At 43.7% G+C, this 7,276-nt stretch overlaps 1 pseudogene across 4 annotated transcripts; it reads right to left on the reverse strand.

Moving 5' to 3' along the window:
* Positions 1–241: 241 nt before the first annotated feature.
* Positions 242–3,793, reverse strand: LOC103641079 (LOC100381276-like pseudogene; annotated as a pseudogene). 4 transcript variants are annotated; one of them, XR_002266787.2, is made up of 9 exons: positions 3,707–3,793; positions 3,505–3,615; positions 2,461–2,641; positions 2,262–2,351; positions 2,081–2,138; positions 1,955–1,999; positions 1,290–1,458; positions 683–777; positions 242–582 (listed from the first exon to the last, which is right to left on the reverse strand). The product of XR_002266787.2 is annotated as a protein-like pseudogene, transcript variant X4 (transcript). The 4 variants fall into 4 exon arrangements; XR_002266786.2 differs by having other exon boundaries at positions 1,290–1,999; XR_002266785.2 differs by having other exon boundaries at positions 1,955–2,138.
* Between the last annotated feature and the right edge of the window lie 3,483 nt (positions 3,794–7,276).

Consider the following 7,276-nt stretch of genomic DNA (forward strand, 5'->3'; position numbering starts at 1 on the left):
TGAGCTTCAACCACTCAAAGAACACCCCAAGTTGTCAACTATGCCATTCTTCTTCATTTATATTGTTTGTAACCCAAAGAAGAAAATAGATCATTCATGGCTCCATCAAGTAGAAAGATAATGACATATAATGGGAGAGAACAAAATATTATACAATTATCACTTCATATGTTCCACAGATAATAGAATAAATGTACCCAAATAAACAGGCCATTTGCAAGCATTGTAATGTGAATGTATACCATGCAATAAACATATTTACTGTATACAAAGGAAAACAAAACTTTCTTATTGACAACAAATAGCAGTACCGAAATTACAGATATCTATAGTACTACAGTAGTGGAGAGTAGTGCTCCAGTGTCAAAAGCATAATAGACCGAACCAACCAAATAAAAATCAAGCTGGTAGATCCTTGCCCGGTTACAGACCAGCAGCGGGCAGCACAGCCAAGAAGGCATTGTAGGCCGAATCGAGGTCGAAGTTGAGCTGCCAGGCCTGCTGCTCGGTGAGCTCATCCGCGACCCTGGGTTAGACCATGGATTCCCTTTCGAACAGGTGGATGGCAAGGTGGATGGAATGCTATATTTGTTGAAAATGGAAGTTACATGTGGTTGGATCGAAGGTATTTCTCACATTGAGATCAAGGAATCAAAACTTATAGGACAGAGGTATTTCTCACATTGAGATCAAGAAATGACTGTTGTTTCAACATCATCTCTCCTTCTAATCCATCTCCAGCTCCACTGATTGTTCCTCAACTTTCATAAGTTCTTCCTGAAATAAATGGTGTCCATGAACAGAATAAGAATACACATTTTATTTATGAATGAAGAACAGAAATGAACTTTACAGTGTACAGACAAATGCATAGAGGGAGAAAAGTTTCTTTGAAGAAATATGTCCAAATTATCTATAAAATTGGGCATCTGATGCAAAGGTAAAGAATAAAGTTCTTACTGGAATCTCCTTATATATTCTGAATAATGTGGCAACCAATAGTGAACCAAACATCAAATAGAATATAAATTTTTTTTGGTTTGTTTGTGCTACATATTTTCTAGAAACCAGTCAGTAACACATTTCTTGGAACTAAAGGGAAGACCACAATCGATCAAAAGTGTCAGAGCATCTGGGATCAGCCAAACAAGTAAATCCAGAGCAATTTAGGGCAACTGTCACTTGGACCACATACTGCTCCAAATGCTAGATTTTTGAAAACAAAAATAGTGTGATATGATTATAAAAAACAACACATAAAAACTATCATAAGGAGAAAGTCAGTTCACCTCCACCAAAAAGCAGAGCTCCCATATGATCCTTGACAAACTTTAGAATAAGTGCTATGTATTTTCTCCCCTTTGGTTGTCGCTTCAAGTATTCCAACGGCCAGCACCGCAAGATATTGCTATGAACCCTCCTTCTGGATCGTCAGCTGAATATGGTGGTGAGTCACCTCTAAGAAAAGCTTTTACGTACAATTAGTTCCACATAATATTTGAATATAAGTCGACTATTGATATATTCTTTGGATCAAAGGTCTATCGATAAGATGACGAATTCGATGGCACTATCATAAAGCTAGAACATCAAAATAAAAAAATGCACAAATACTTAATTTCTTGTATGCTATAAAACCTTTCCTCACTCATAATCATATTTATCTGATAATGAGCTAGCAAGTCAACATATCGTCGAATAGGAGAGGTGAACTGCACGTAACTAGGAATTTTATGAACTGAGACAAATACACCAGCTTTCAAAAAAAACTCCCAGTAAACCTTTCCTAAACTATATCCTTCAATTTGGTTAGGTGCCCTACCCAACCAAATAAACCTCAACATTGTGCAAAAACACCCATTTTGAGCTAAAAATAACGACAAAGGAGACACACAATAGATAAATCTAAATCCAAAACACAAAGTTGATCTTAGTATTCAAGAGATCTACTTACCTAATCCGACTTAGCATGCCACTTTTCCCCTGCTGTCTTGCTCACCTGATCCACCAACACGAACAAAGAAGACATATGCAAATGCACCAAAAAAATAAGGGGAGAGCAGAGTGCAAGATGACTAACGACCACAATGCTCTTGTTGCCAGGGTGCTGAACTTGATACTCCTGCCTGAATTCAGACCTAAAAAGCAAACAAACGCCACAACACGTTCAATAATGGGGGGAATCCACAGACTCTTAACAAAAATAGAGCATAGATCTAGAGATCCGAGTAAAATGACTTATCGAGGCAGCGAGAACTCACATGAAGACGAAGAAGGCGGAGGGCGGGCGTTTAGGCTTGCCGCTCATGATGACCTTCTTGCGCTTGCCGGCGATGCCAGCCGCCCAGAGCCTGCAACAACAATCGCATAATAGCTTAACCAAGAGCACTGTCAAAGTATCACAAGAAAAAGAGGAACTATCGTTCCGCCATAAGACCAGAGTAGGCGCGAAGATCCAACCTGCCCCAAATTGTATCCTTCCACGCACCTGAGCACCACCACCACACCTGAGCGCCTTCTTGCTTCTTCTCCTCGCGTGTGGCAGTGGCGACTGCTACATATATGGGTACTATCTTCCGGCGCCTCCCCAGGGTCGTCGAAGCCACCGTCGTATTACACACCTCTCATTGTCTCCCTTGTTCTTTTGGAGCAAATTCATCAAGCACGAACAACACATAAATTCCAATGCAAACCATAAACCACAATGATCATACGTTAATTCAATACTAAAGCAACAAATTAAAAAGAACCCAAATTCGCTGCAAGCTGTGAAACTCTAACTTTGAGCGCGGCTAGGTCAGTGCTGGAGACATGGCATCCTCTAATCTAGTGTTTTGCTAAAGCTTATCTACGCTTTTGGGGTTATTTTTAAATCTTAGGGTAAGAACTTCTGTACTTATGACAAGTCAAGTATAGCAAACGGTTTAAACCGATTGTTCGGGTCAGTTTGTTTGGTGTTGAAAAACTTCAGTTTGCCCAAAACGACAAACGATGAAAAACAATCCGTGTCTGTGTTAGTGTGGCATGCCACCATCATAATTCAAACATATTACATAGCTGAAACCACAATAATAGTTTGAGAGTATATATGTTTAATGACATAGTATTATGTTTGCACCTATGTGACAGCCAATGTGAAAGCAATATAAGTAGCAACTAATTAATACGAACTATACATAGAACAGTACCAATAATCAAATGTACAGTTAATTGAAGTACAATTATAAGTGCATATGAGGACCTTTGCAAGAACGATAGGTGCATTAAAAACAATTATATGATATAAGCATAGTTATGGCATTTGAGAATAGGGAGTTAGGGACAAGCAAAGCAATATTCAGGATAGTTAGATCGGTGTTAAAAAACTTCAGTTTGCCCAAAATGACAAGGGATGAAAATAAACACATGTGTCTGTGTGGGTGTAGCATGGCACCTCAGATTGCAGGCTTAGAAGAAGGAAGTTCCACTTGAGGGTATAACAACATGAATGATTAGAGGAAACACCTGGTTGGCTCAGAAGAAGGAAGTAGATGTATCCTCTTCCATCATGTGTCATGAGCATTTCATTGTTTGGTGAAGCAGCATCATCGAAGATCTAGAAAAACAATCGCGGACCTGGTGCAGCAGATCAAATCACGCCGCTGAGATATTGCAGATAGAATTAATGCGACCGTAGGGTGCATGCCAAAATAAGAACCATTGTTACCTTGCAGCGTCCGGCGTGGGCGTCCGCGATGGCCGAGAAGCCGACGACGCTGCGGTGGCCCGGTGAGGCGACCTCAAAGTCGGCGCTGGTCAGGTAGAGGGAGAGTGGCATGAGCATGAGGGTGCCAGAATCAGAGGGTTTCACGAATACATGTGTGGCATTAGCTAAAAAAGAAGTGCACGTAAACTTGTTAAGCATGTTGTGCGCCTAAAGATAATATATATTGGATGTTTATAAACACCTTAGGCTGAACACCAAATAAATTCATACATCATTGAGTCAAAATAAAGTATGAACCCCATTCAATCCATTGAAACACCATGTCTTTATATTCACAGTAGTTGCAACACAACTAATGTGTATGATTTCATGAACATCACAAGTGCCCATATGAATGCAGAAAGGTACATCACCAAAGCAGCATGAGCCAGCAAACAAAATTTTATTAAGATGTTTCCTAAGTTGCAATTTAGTTGACATCACCAAAGCAGCATGAGCAATGAGCAATAACAGCATATCAAGCAAGTCCCCATGCTGTTTTCTTCACTGCTAATGCAGATGGACCACAAGGGATGCTAACAATAGTCATGGAAAATATCAGTACCCATAGAAACTTTAGAAATGAAACACCAATTAGATTAGTTGACACATGCATAATTAGAGTATGAACGAACCACTTTGCGAAGCGTGCCCCTGCTTATAGTACTCAGCGCACCTTGAAGTTGAACCATAAAGACCTTGGCACCATGATTCATTGATGGGTCCAGGCAATGGAACTAACCCTGATTCGTGAAACCAAAGTAATCAAGTAGTGAGAATATAAACAATTCGACCAAAGAACATAATTATGCAATATTTAACAGAACAAGCTGGATAGACCTAATGCCAGCATATCAGTACCATAGCAATGTGGCGTTCCACATGAGCGTGACAGACTATTGTGAGGAAATCTCTAAAGATACTTCACTCCCATATGCTCGCGAACACAACACAAACTCCAAAGGATTCACACAAGAACAATGATGAACATGCATAAGAATTAATCAAAAAACCATGAAGTGATAAAGGCCAGAGATGAGGTAGGCCAGGTTTACTAAATTTAGTAAACTACACTACACATTTATTGACTAAGCTAAAGAAAATTCTGAATGAGTTTTAAATCCATAGAAAATTCTGAAAGGTACATCACTCTAAGTTTCTCTATCTTCGTCGCTGCTATAAAGTATAGGATGTGCATGTATATATTTAACTAAACACTATTATTAAAGGCAGTGGTGGTTGCAATTGGAAGACATATTTTCCAGTAGAAATAGAATTGCATAATAATTGAAAAAGATATGTCAATGGAACAAGCATGTCTCTGATAATGGCTCGGCGTCGGGGAGGGAGAGGGAATCGTACCCGTGGTACGAGCACTCCTCCTCGGCCACCTCGCGGAGGCAGGGGAAGTAGGGAGTGGGGATGCTGCTAGTGGTCGCCACCAGCGATTTAGATGGATCTAGGAGGGGGCTAGGAGAGGGGTGAGCAGCGGTGGCGAGCAGGTCAGGGTCTCAGGGAGGAAGGTGAATCTAGTGCCACATCTAAGGAGCGAGGATAGTTGTGGGTGGGAGGGAGGGGGAGGGGGCACTGGGTGCCGCGAACAACGCGGCGGCTAACTCGGAGGAGAAGAACGCGAGCAGGGGGACGGTGGCTGTCGCAGTGGTGGGTGTGCCCGCGAGTGGGGTGACTGTCTTGGGGGGAGGGGAAGGCGCGGGCGTGCAGGGCGCGAGCTCGGTGGCGAGAGTGGTGGCGCTCGGAGGCATGAATGGCGGAGCTTCCCTCAAGCACGGAGATCTTGCACTCGCATTCCCTCGACACAGAGATACCTGAAGCACGGAGATCTCGCACGGATAGGTCGAAAGGATGGTGAGCTCGTACCTTCTACATGAGCACCTGGAGCAGCGATTGGGGTTGGCGAGAGGCCGATGGCGCTGGAGACGGATCTTAGCGTAGGCAAAATTCTGATCTCCTTGGCCTTGATGACGGCGCCATCGCCGGGCTTCTTGAGGGGGGGTGGGGGTTGTCTCGGCGAGCGCGGATCTGGGGGGTGGCGTTGGGCAAGGGCATGGCTCCGATGGAAGGGGATTGCGGGCTCGGGGGCGAGGATGGCGGGTGCGGCCTTCGAAGCTCAACGAGGCGGGCATGCCTTCCATCATTCGAGCGCGGACGTGGGGGCGAGGATTGCGATGCGCAGCCGCGAGGTTGGCGAGGATGACAGATGTGGGGAGGAGTATGGAAGGGGCAGGCTAGGATGGAAGGGAGCCGGGGGAGGAGGACGGTGGTCGGTTTGCCGGCGGGGATCACGGTCGGGGACGAGGGAAGGGGGTCACGGAGGCAGGGGCGGGCGTGGAGGGCAGAACCGTGCACCATGTGGACGTCTACACTACTGTCTTATAGAGTAGTATAGATTACTAAATACAGAAACTAAAACTCTATTTTAGTTTCTAAATTATTTTAGTTTCTGTATTTAACAATTTAGAAACCAAACACCCTTTGATTTAGCAAGTTGCTAAATATATATTAGAAACAAAATAATCTTATACTCCAACCGTTCTCAATTCTTATGTATTCCAGCAGTTTTGTAAAAAAATTCCATAAAACAGATGTAGGGAGTTGCAAAGTGATAATAGAGAGTAAAAACTTTTATGTTCTACATCAGTTCTCTGTTTTTAGTAATCAAATATTTCAAATAGTTAGGTTGTATATGAGTTGTCATCCACAAGTGTGCAAGTCCTCGCCATCATTCTGACACCGGCGTCCTTTGTCCTTGGTCCTGTAGGTGCATGTGCTTCTGACCGTAATGTAGTAGTTGGCTGAAAACATGTGGGGTGGGGGGAGAGAACACGTGAGAAGAAGACGCACAAAATAGTTTCACATGCTAAAACATGCTTTTGGGGAGTTTCTTTGGGCTTGCCAAATGTGACAACAAAAAATAAAGATGTAACAACTTTATAATTTTGGCAACATTTCTATATATGAAAGTCGGTTCAAAACCGGCTCTCTCGCTGTGTCCACGTCTGCTTTTTCCCCAACCGTTCATTTCGGCATCGACGGTCAGAGGTCGTAGCTCATCTATGTAGTAGCCATCGAAAGCATCTGTTCTGTCTCCATGCCACTGGAGACTTCCGGATAGTAAGCGAAGGGACCGGGACTGCATGCCTCTGCCTGCCGCCGAGTCCCCCACACCACCGCACCCATGTCGAGCAATCCATGCCCATCCCGGTCTCTTCTTGATTTTCGTCCCTACCCGCCTCTGGCTCGCTCTTCTCAATTCCTGCTGCATGTCCGTCGTGTCGCCGTTGCGCGGGCATAGGGCCAAGCGCCGCCAAAAGGCATCAGCAGAGAAGAAGGCGGCCGTGGCCGCAAGGGGTAAGCAAGTATGACATCCATGCTCATCCTTTCTTTTTTTCTCAGTTTGCTGCTATTGTTCTACTAGATCCGGATATGACTATATATGAAAGCCAGTTCAAAACCGGCTCTCTCGCTGTGTCCACGTCTGATTTTTCCCCAACCGTTCATTTCAGCATCGAC

Source organism: Zea mays, chromosome 1 (genome assembly GCF_902167145.1).
Source record: "Zea mays cultivar B73 chromosome 1, Zm-B73-REFERENCE-NAM-5.0, whole genome shotgun sequence".
NCBI lineage: Eukaryota > Viridiplantae > Streptophyta > Magnoliopsida > Poales > Poaceae > Zea > Zea mays.